This window comes from Salmo salar, chromosome ssa11 (assembly GCF_905237065.1).
Source record: "Salmo salar chromosome ssa11, Ssal_v3.1, whole genome shotgun sequence".
NCBI classification, from domain to species: Eukaryota; Metazoa; Chordata; class Actinopteri; order Salmoniformes; family Salmonidae; genus Salmo; species Salmo salar.
Window position 1 is genome coordinate 90,741,609 of NC_059452.1, and position 11,582 is coordinate 90,753,190.

At 45.8% G+C, this 11,582-nt stretch overlaps 1 pseudogene; it reads right to left on the minus strand.

The window, feature by feature from the left end:
- Positions 1-745: 745 nt before the first annotated feature.
- LOC123723701 (cdc42 effector protein 2-like) lies at positions 746-11,290 on the minus strand (annotated as a pseudogene).
- Between the last annotated feature and the right edge of the window lie 292 nt (positions 11,291-11,582).

The following is an 11,582-nucleotide window of genomic DNA, read 5'->3' on the forward strand; positions in this document are numbered from 1 at the left end:
GGTGGATATGTATGGAGTGAGAATATTCTATTTTGATAGATTTGATCTGATGAGTTGATATCCAAAAGTAAACAGAAATTATAGAGCAGTTTAAAAGCTGTAATTAATGTAGTTATATGCAGTTACAATGCCGACAGGTTTAAGTGCTTTAGTATGTGTGAAAGTATCAAGACATTTGATCTAATATGAGATTAATCAAATATAATACTATAATGATATTGTTTAGCGTTATGCATAAATGTAGTGTATGTTAGCCTACAGTAGGACATGTAATGTATAGAACCCCTGTTGGGTACATTATAAATGGGTTAACGGGTATCCAGCGTTTTGTGGAATTCTTAAGGCAGACCTGCACATCATTGGTCCACTGTTATCAAAGAACCAACGTATGTTCTAAATTGTATTATCTATCATTTCACTTTTGAAATCATTTGTACAATGTTGAAGTGAATCAGTGCACCTCTGGGTGCAAATCATAAAGCATTTCTTATTGGGTTTGTGAAGAATCATTAACCGTTATCATTATCCAGTTGATTGCTACATTGTTATTGATGTAATACTGAAATAGAAAAATATATACCCCATGCAGCAATTGGTGTTCCAGCAACTCTACGCTGTATTGTACTGCAAACACTGAAGTATCTTTTAACTAGAATTCCAAATAACATTGGTAATAGTCTGATTGTGAACTTTTCTGTGTTGGTACAGAGATAGTTGGAGCAACACAAGGACTTGGATGGCTACAGCGGTGAGATAATCTCTTTATGAGCAGTCTCAGGTTGTGAATCAAAACGTAACAGTACTCCAAGCGTGTCCAACATCTCAATGACCAGAGCCTGAGAGCCAGTAAAAACAGAGAGCTTTGCTCTGTAGATCTGCTGAAAGGACGACAGATATGGAACTGCACTCTCCAACACTCAGTGTCTCTCCTGATACAAAGTTACAGCTTTCACAATCTTGCAGTAAAAATGAACACAATCTGAAAACTGAGACAGAGACTCAGGGAGGTGACCTCCTCTCCCACTCTGGCTCTCTGTCCTTGCAGAGATTACGTCATCCCTGTCGTACAGTTCATCTTTCCGTAAGTGTGTGTCTTTGAGAACAATATCCCCAAAGTCTGAATAGAATGTCTGTTCCAGAATAGCTTCATAAGCTGGATAAATCTGTATGACACACGCAGCAAACTGTGATCTTCGGAGTACATACAGTAGTCTACAGCTCAGGTGCAGTAGAAAAATGATCTAACACCGACCTTCAGGTTTTACCATACCCTTCCCACTGACATATTAGCCGAAACAGATAGATATATGCTGACCTCAGTTCCTGACCAGCAGTGTATTCTTTCCCCAGTCTCTTCATGTCCTCTTTGGAGGAAGGGCAGAGGAGATTTAACAGTCAGCTTTTGGCTCATGTCACCTCATTAGACAACACTTCCTACATTAAGTAATTCAAATATGGAAAAGTGTAGAAAGATATTCAATATCAATTAAAACACTAACAGAAATTGATGTTATGTTCCAGAAAAAAAGCACTTAATATGAGCAAACTACTGTACAAACCCAGCCTTGTGATCAAGCAAGGCCTGGTTGAGGTCAGAACCTCCTGTGTTACACTACGAAAGACAGTAAAGGGACAGAGGACCGAGGGAGGAGGACTTCTCATGGTCAGGTGTAGAGCTCTTGCCGTCCTCCCTGCAGACAGGTTCCGTTGAGGCCGTTGAGGCGCTGACGGTCCATGATCTGCAGCACGTCATCCAGGATGGAGGGGCCCAGGTCCAGGTGCAGGGAGAGCAGGGAGCCTGCGTTGGACAAGTAGGGACGCTCCTGAACCCGGTCATCCAGATAGGGGTCCTGGATACACACATCCTCGTCTGATGAAAACCTGGGAGAGGGTGGGCAGAACTGGGAAGTCCTGCTGGGGGAGTCCAGGCCTGGGTGATGGGACATCAGGATCTTGTCATCCAGGTGCAGTCGGGGAGGTTTGGGTGGGGGGGCTGCGTTCTGAGGTGGGTGGGGAACAGTGGGGGGTGCAGAGGTGACAGGCAGAGTGATGGCCTGCAACCCTCCAATGACGGGCAGAGAGAGGCGTTCTTCAGAAGGGGGGAGCTCTCTGAGGAGGCTGTGTGTCCGCTGATGCTGGCAGTACGGCTGAACTGGAAGGGCTCTGCGTACATGGAAGAGCGCTGGGATAGGCTGTCGCCCTGCTGCCCAGGGAGCAGGTGGAACTTCCCCTCCAGGAAGGACAGGTCCCCAAATAGGTCGTCCTCCCCCCCGCCGCTGCCGATGTGGATGGTGTGGCGGAAGTCCCCAAGTGGAGGACTGATCATGTCCGAGGAGAGGATGTCCCGCAGCTTTTCTTTCTTACCCTTCCTGCTCCGCCGCTTCAGGTATATGGGTGCCTTGGTGGACATGTCTGGAGCCCTCCCTGGGCAGCAGAGACTCAACTCCTGCAACAACGTGGGGGGTGGTGGGGGGGAGAGGAGAGGAGGCTGGGAAGAGCTTCTCTCTGAATCAGACAGGAAGAAGGAGAGGGAACCAGGCTGGCTGGCTGAGCTGAGCTGAGCTATTAACAGTCAGGCCTGGTGCTCAGGGAAGACTGCTACTTCTGCAGCCAGCTTTACTGATGAATAGTCCCAAATAAAGTCCACATCACTCTCTTGTAACAGCGCTTCACAGTGAGTAAGAAGTGAGGTTGGCACGACGACTGTTGGAGAGGTTTTTTAGAGAGGTCCGCTCACTGTGTCCACGGTGTCAATCACCTCCCACTGCGGAAACAAGCAGAAGAAAGCCATTAGAATATAAAACTATCATAGAACTGTTGCTCTAAAATGCATGCTATATAAACATGGAGGAGCAATACTCTCATGATATTACATGACGTCTGATGTTCAGAAACTTAATTTGTAAGGAAAATAAACACTCAATTGTAGAAAAACAACCATGACACATAAGAACCCAGAGACCCCTTAGATCTAGTTTGATAGAGTTGAGATGAAAGAAAGTAATTCAATAAATATTTCCATCGTATCATATCAACAACAGGACATGAAATAATCACTCAGTCTATTGTTGTTGGCAATGCAGCATGGGAAAAGGTTCTTATATGGTGAATGCCAGATTGAATGAATCAGGATCCACTGCTGAGGAGTGAAGAGGCGATATGTGAGTGTGAAGGTGTAAATAAGAGAGGACACTTTCAGTAGCATGCCTTGTGGACGAGAGAGAGGTTAGCCTGGTTTAAACCTATTTAGGGAGCTTTAGTGAGGCAGGTGTGTGTCAGGCTGGCAGACAGTAGTTCTGAAGGAGGCAGAGTAAAGTGCTGCTGCTGCTCAGTGAGGGCCTTGGCCAGGCAGAGCAGGAAAACCTGGGTATGAGAGAGAGAGCATGACTTGACATTAACTCATGCTTCTTAGGTTACAGCTATGAGATAGGGATAGCTTTACAGTAGCACCACTGAGTGCACAGGAGGAGCTTGAGCCTCAGGCACTCACAGAATATTTACTTTAATCAGCTACTGTGCACATAGATCACTCAATAACAAAAACAAAACAGCGTCTCCCTTCTACCAGCATACGAAACACAATACCTGACCTCAACTTGTATGTCAAGTAAACAATGGTACTACTGAATAAAAGCCCCCAAAGGGTACCAGAAGTAACAATATGATGTCACATGATGTCACGGCTGTAGAGCGAGAGAAACTGGTCGAACCAACTTGATCGAAGCTCTGCTGAACCAGAACAGAGTGCATTCTGGGTGGTGACAGATAGCACAGACACACATTGTTAACTAACAGAGAGAATGAGAGTGAGTTTATTTTCCCTTTGTACTTAAACTATTTGCACATTGTTAAAACACAGTACATACAGTTGAAGTTGGAAGTTTACATACACTTATGTTGGAGTCATTAACACTAGTTTTTCAACCACTCCACAAATGTATTATTAACAAACTATAGTTTTGGGTAAGTCGGTTAGGACATCTACTTTGTGCATGACACAAGTAATTTGTCCAACAATTGTTTACAGACAGATTATTTCACTTATAATTCACTGTATCAAAATTCCAGTGGGTCAGAAGTTTACATTCACTAAGTTGACTGTTCCTTTAAACAGTTTGGAAAATTCCAGAAAATTATGTCATGGCTTTAGAAGCTTCTGATAGGCTAATTGACACAATTTGAGTCAATTGGAGGTGTACCTGTGAATGTATTTCAAGGCCTACCTTCAAACTCTGTGCCTCTTTGCTTGACATCATGGGAAAATCAAAAGAAATCAGCCAAGACCTCAGAAGAAATATTATAGACCTCCAAAAGTCTGGTTCATCCTTCGGATGTCAGGTCCTGACCATAGTAAGAGGTTATTTTCAATGGTAGAGTAGGTCAGGGGCGTGACAGGGGGTGTTTTGTGTTTTTCTATGTTTTGTATTTCTATGTTTAAGTTCTAGTTTTTCTATTTCTATGTTGTTTTTTGGGGTTGATCTCCAATTGGAGGCAGCTGGTCCTCGTCTCTAATTGGAGATCATATTTAAGTAGGGGCTTTTCTTCCTGGGTTTTGTGGGTTATTATATTTTGTGTAGTGTTTGTTTCTCTCTGCGTCACGGTTTGTTGTTTTGTCTATTCAGTTATTTATGTATTGCAAAATTGCACGGATTAAATAAAATGTGGAACTACAACCACGCTGCACTTTGATCTACTCCTTTCGACAGCCGTGACATGGGAGCAATTTCCGAACGCCTGAAGGTACCACGTTCATCTGTACAAACAATAGTACGCAAGTATAAACACCATGGGACCACGCAGCCGTCATACCACTCAGGAAGGAGGCGCGTTCTGTCTCCTAGAGATGAACGGACTTTGATGTGAAAAGTGCAAATCAATCCCAGAACAACAGCAAAGTACCTTGTGAAGATGCTGGAGGAAACAGGTACAAAAGTATCTATATCTGTAACGCCTTGGCCATATAGGGGTTTTTTGTTCTTTATTTTGGTTAGGCCAGGGTGTTACATTGGGTGGGCGTTCTATGTTCTGTTTCTATGTTTTTGTATTTCTTTGTTTTGGGCCGTGTGTGGCTCCCAATCAGGCACAGCTGAAGTTTGTTGTTGTTGATTGGGAGTCACACATAAGTGCATGTTTTTCCGTTGGAGTTTTGTGCGTAATTGTTTCTGTCATTGTGTTTCACCTGGCAGGACTGTTTGACTGTCAGTTTCTTGTTTTGTTTTTGTATAATGTTCTTTCTCAATTAAATATGACGAACACTAACTCCGCTGCGTTTTGGTCCACTCTCTCTTCAGACAGCCGTTACAGAATTACCCACCACAAAAGGACCAAGCAGCGGAGGAAGGAGCAGCACCAGGAGAGCAGCATGATGGACTCATGGACATGGGAACAGATACTGGACGGAGAGGGACCATGGACTCAGGCTGGGGAGTATTGCCTCCCGCAGTGGGAGATCGAAGCGGCGAGAGCGGAGAGGCGATGGTATGAGGAGTGAGAGCGCAACAGGCACGAGAGGCAGCCCCAAGATTTTTTTTTGGGGGGGGCACACGGGACAGTCGGCGGTGCCGAGGTCGGAACCAGAGCCAGTCGGGTTGACGTTGGAGGTGAGCGAAGGGTGGAAAGCAGAGACAGTGAAGGAGTTGATAGGGAGATTGGAGGAGAGAGAGATGAGAGACCTGCTGGTTTGGTGCATAAGGCACGGCATTCGCCCTACGGAGCGTGTCAGTGAATTGATGTCACCTGAGTCAGTTCTCCATACTCGTCCTGAGGTGCGTGCTGGCCGTCTGTTGAAGACTGTGCCTGCGCCCAGAAACAGGCCTCCTGCATGTCTTCCCAGCCCTGCACGTCCTGTGCCTACGCCCAGAAACAGGCCTCCTGCATGTCTTCCCAGCCCTGCACGTCCTGTGCCTACGCCCAGAACCAGGCCTCCTGCAAGTCTTCCCATCCTGGTCAGTCCTGTGCCTCCTCCTAGGACCAGTCCACCAGTGGGTCTCCCCATCCTGGTCTGTCCTGTGCCTGCTCCACGGACCAGGCCTCCATTGGGTCTCCCCATCCTGGTTAAGCCTGTGCCTCCTCCTCGGACCAGGCCTCCAGTGTGTCTCCCCATCCTGGTGCGTCCTGTGCCACCTCCCAGGACTAGACCTCCAGTGGGTCTCGCCTGTCCGGATCTGCCAGAGTGGCCCGCCTGTCCGGATCTGCCAGAATGGCCCGCCTGTCCGGATCTGCCAGAGTGGCCCGCCTGTCCGGATCTGCCAGAGTGGCCCGCCTGTCCCGATCTGCCAGAGTGGCCCGCCTGTCCCGATCTGCCAGAGTGGCCCGCCTGTCCCGATCTGCCAGAGTGGCCCGCCTGTCCGGATCTGCCAGAGTGGCCCGCCTGTCCGGATCTGCCAGAGTGGCCCGCCGTGCCGGATCTGCCATCGCCGCCCGCCAGTCCGGATCTGCCATCGCCGCCCGCCAGCCGGGCGCAGCCAGGGTCATCCGCCAGTCGGGCGCAGCAAGGGTCGCCCGCCAGCCGGGCACAGCCATCCCCACCCGCCAGCCGGGCGCAGCCAGGGTCGTCCGCCAGCCGGGCGCAACAAGGGTCGCCCGCCAGCCAGGCAAAGTCAGGGTCGCCCACCAGACCTTCGGCGTGGCCAGGTGCACCACCTAAGAGGGCGACGCCAAGGGTGGGGCAGAGGCCACGTCCCGCACCTGAGCCGCCGCCATAAGAAGGCCCACCCAGACCCTCCCCTTCAGTGTCAGGTTTTGCGGCCGGAGTCCGCACCTTGGGGGGGAGGGGGGGGTACTGTAACGCCCTGGCCATAGAGGGGGTTTTTGTTCTTTATTTTGGATAGGCCAGGGTGTTACATTGGGTGGGCGTTCTATGTTCTGTTTCTATGTTTTTGTATTTCTTTGTTTTGGGCGTGTGTGGCTCCCAATCAGGCACAGCTGAAGTTCGTTGTTGTTGATTGGGAGTCACACATAAGTGCATGTTTTTCCGTTGGGGTTTTGTGGGTAATTGTTTCTGTCATTGTGTTTCACCTGGCAGGACTGTTTGGCTGTCAGTTTCTTGTTTTGTATAGTGTTCTTTCTCAATTAAATATGACGAACACTAACTCCGCTGCGTTTTGGTCCACTCTCTCTTCAGACAGCCGTTACAATATCCACAGTAAAACGAGTCCTATATCGACATAACCTGAAAGGCAGCTCTGCAAATAAGAAGCCACTGCTCCAAAACTGCCAGACTACGGTTTGCAACTGCACATGGGGACAAAGATTGTACTTTTTGGAGAAATGTCCTCTGGTCTGATGAAACAAAAATAGAACTGTTTGACCATAATGACCATTGTTATGTTTGGAGGAAAAAGGGGGAGACTTGCAAGCCGAAGAACCCCATCCCAACCGTGAAGCACGGGGGTGGCAGCATCATGTTGTGGGGGTGCTTTGCTGCAGGAGGGACTGTTGCACTTCACAAAGTAGATGGCATCATGAGGAAGGACAATTATGTGGACATATTGAAGCAACATCTCAAGACATCAGTCAGGAAGTTAAAGCTTGGTCGCAAATGGGTCTTTCAAATGGACAATGACCCCAAGCATACTTCCAAAGTTGTGCCAAAATGGCTTAAGGACAACAAAGTCAAGGTATTGGAGTGGCCATCACAAATCCCTAACCTCAATCCTATAGAAAATGTGTGGACAGAACTGAAAAAGCGTGTGCGATCAAGGAGGCCTACAAACCTGACTCAGTTACACCAGCTCTGTCAGGAGGAATGGGCCAAAATTCACCCAATTTATTGTGGGAAGCTTGTAGAAGGCTACCCGAAACGTTTGACCCAAGTTAAACAATTTAAAGGCAATGCTACCAAATACTAATTGAGTGTATGTAAACTTCTGACCCACTGGGAATGTGATGAAAGAAATAAAAGCTGAAATAAATCACTCTCTACTATTATTCTGACATTTCACATTCTTAAAATAAAGTAGTGATCCTAACTGACCTAAGACAGGGAATTTTTACTAGGATTAAATGTCAGGAATTGTGAAAAACTGAGTTTAAATGTATTTGGCTAAGGTGTATGTAAACTTCCGACTTCAACTGTAGCTAATAATATAACATTTAAAAAGCCTTTATTACTTTGCGATAGACAGAAGGTAGCAGTGCTAACTGAATCACTGGTCTGTGGAGATAATGACAGACAGAGAGAGAAGTGCCTCATCTCTAGCTGCATTCTGTTTGGCCACAGTGAAGGAGTCTCTCTCAGACATGCCATTGGGGACCCAGACTGTGTACGTGAATACTTTGCAATGGTCTAAAGCACACAATCTATCTGTTTCATTCAAACGAGCAGGGTAGAAGACCCATCAGGATGATTAGAATTGAATAATACATTAGGATACTTCACTGAAAAGGTTTGGACAAAACAACATTGTAATGAGATTCTAGCCTTGTCGCAGATCCCTTGTCTTGTTCGTATGGAAAAGCTATACATCTGCTGACCAGACTAATGAAATTCCTTTGCCTCCATAAAATGTATTTGTCAGAGTTAATGATCACTCTAATCAAAGGTCAATAGTATTCAAACCTGGTAACAATGGGTTTGAAAAGACTTATACACATACTGTGTTTAAATATCATGTATGTTTAACACAATAAAACACACTCCCTTTCACATAGGCCTACTCACTCAAACACTCAGAGTGAGCACTTCTCTTGCACATACTGTAGTAAGCAGTTTCCAAGGCCTGTCAGGCACATTTGAAAGAATGCTTCAGTGCTTTGTCAACATAAAGCAGCCAAGATCTTGGCAGACCTGTGGGATTAAAGACTGGTTGTGGTCACATGATATTAATAATGGCTTTTTTTTGCACCGGTTCAGGAACAAAGACAGACGACTACTCAAGTGCAACCGTCTCGGAGGCCAAGGTGACCACCAGGGTTGAAATTATAAACCCCAGCCGCAGATACAGCCACTGGCACAGCCCAGCCAAGAGCCAAAGCTGAGGGACATCTTACCTGAGCCGTTACTTCAGACACATTGGCCATCTGAGTTGTGTGTGACACCACTGCTCCCCTTATCCAAGGTGATGAAGGAGCCAATGTTGTGGAGACAGTCTTGTGACATGCCCTGCTTTTCTCCGAAAAGCAACCAGAACTTGACCATCAAGGAACCACAGCAAGAAGCCACAGCAAGAAGCCACAGCAAAGAGCCACAGCAAAGAGCCATAGTGGAATAAATACAATGCAGACAAACGCGGGGTTTCCATTCCAGACATTACAATGAGTGCGTCCTCCTATAACTCTTCCTCACCAGCCGCCACATAGCTCTTTGTTTCCAGACATTTTATCATGCATGGTATTTTCCTATTTTTAGTCATTCAGTTCCAGTTTTCACAAAAAGTGGGGAAAACACAGGCAGAATAAGATTGAACTGAGAACCTCACTGAAGCACTTTCAACACAATTTCAAGGAGGTAAAAAAAAATATATAATACACTGGAAAAATAAAGATAGGATTCTGAAGGGTCTGTTTTGACATGCCCTTTTTATATTTGTACAGCTTCCAAAAATGTACAGCTTCTTGTGTGTCAACGTTTCCAACAAGCAAGACGAGAGCTGAATCCATGAAATGACCAGGCTTTGTAAGCCAGCTCTTAACTGCCACAGCTGAGATAGAACAATGCTTGGTGAAGCCCTTGAAAAGCTTGTTCATTTGTTAGATATTGTATGGGACATACTGTCACAACATGTTTGTCCCAGGCTGCCATTGACAGAAATCACACAAAGAGAACTCTCAGAGGTCTAAGGAGGACATTGTTCACCCAGAACATACTGTTGACTGCAACCGAGTGCTTTTTTGAACAATGCTCGCAGTGTCACCATTCAAATGACTCTGTCACAGGAGGCCAGTGAGAGACAACAGGCCTCAACGGCTGAAGGGATGATCATGTCATTCAGAGTTTGAAAGAATTTCACTGCTGCAGGGCTGGAGAATTATGGTCTGTTTGAAAGAAGTCAGGTGGTAGAAAAAAAAACATCCCTCACAAGCCACACCTGAAAGTGATTAGGAGATCTGGAGCTGAACGTTTTTTGGATGGTATTTTAGATTCCTTTCTCATGATACAAACAGAACCAGACAGACAATTCTTTCAAAAATCCTTACCTATTAAGGATCATTTGGGAATGCTCAGCTAGGGTAGGAAAGGGTTGTGAATGTGGGATGTTTGGTCAACAATAATAGAACAGTATAATTTGCATAAACATATCAACTAATGAATTTGAGGATTGTAGCGCACTACCCCAAATCCACCTCTGTCCCAAGAAGAGGACACGTTTCTATCAACACATACTTCGTCAACAAATACAGGACAAATGAAGAGTAAATTCAGATGAGCAGAAGGGAACAGGTCATTCCCAATGATGATGAATATTTTTTTATATTGTTAGAAATGTTCCCTAGTATCTAGAATATCATTTAAGAGGTGTGCTGCAAAAGGGTTGACTAATGGGCTAACATAAATATGGAATCCTCAAAATAAGATGAGTCCAATTTGGTCACATTAAACATTGTCTGTAAAACTCTGACGTTTGATGAGGCAGATAATGTCGGAGGACGGTTTTCCTCAGTACCTCTCCTATTCATCTATTTCTAGGATACCTAGGTTATATTTTATATAATGTCTACTCGTTACACGCATCTTAGCTGCTGTACGCAGCATTCAAGAAGGTAGAATAGATTAGATCTGCTTACCTCACCGATGCCAGTTGTCCGAAATGACAGCCCTGACTTTTACCAATAAGACCGGTCTCCTCTGCGCCCTGCATAGAGCGGGGGTCGGATATTTGAGTGTGCGTAAATAATGTCAGAAGTCCCTGTGCTTGGCGAGCGTAGGTGCTTTCACCGGACAAATAACCGCTTCTTCATATGATGTCATGGTCCATAGGCTGCTAAAGCAACGATGTGCTGATATCGTAGAATCAGAGATGCGCTATACCTCTTATCCCTAATTATCGCTTTCTCACTTTGCTTTGAGTGCGCGCTTAAATAATGCTGAATAGCTGGAAACTCTGTCACTGGATTTCGCGCAGAACCCTTTTGATGGCCTATTCCTCAGGGTCCCACAGTGCGCATATCACCTTAACAAACTCCCGATGGTAAAACAAATAAAACGACAGTTCTCCTCAGTGAACATTCCATGAAAGAGCTGTAATCCAGGGCGGGCTTCTGCTCCGGTGGACAATATGTCTTCCTCGTTCCTACAAATTCCAACACATCATGCGCTTCCGTCGCTGTTCAGATGTGCGCGCACACTGACTCACAGTTACACCCGGTGTTTGTCAGTGGAATCACACACCTCTTTTTGACACAGGGGAGTTGGCTGTGGAGAGCTATTCATTAGCACATATTTGTTTATTTGGAATCTCCATTCAATCATTTGGAACAATTGAAATAGTGCAGTCATAATCTCACGTGAAATGTTTATTTTGGACTCTTTAATGTGCCTATTATAGAAGATAAGATCGAGAGGAGTGAGTCGAACCATACGAATAGACCTGTAAGGAAGGAGAGCAAAAAGGGCTAACTAATGCTACTGTGTGCCTGGTGCC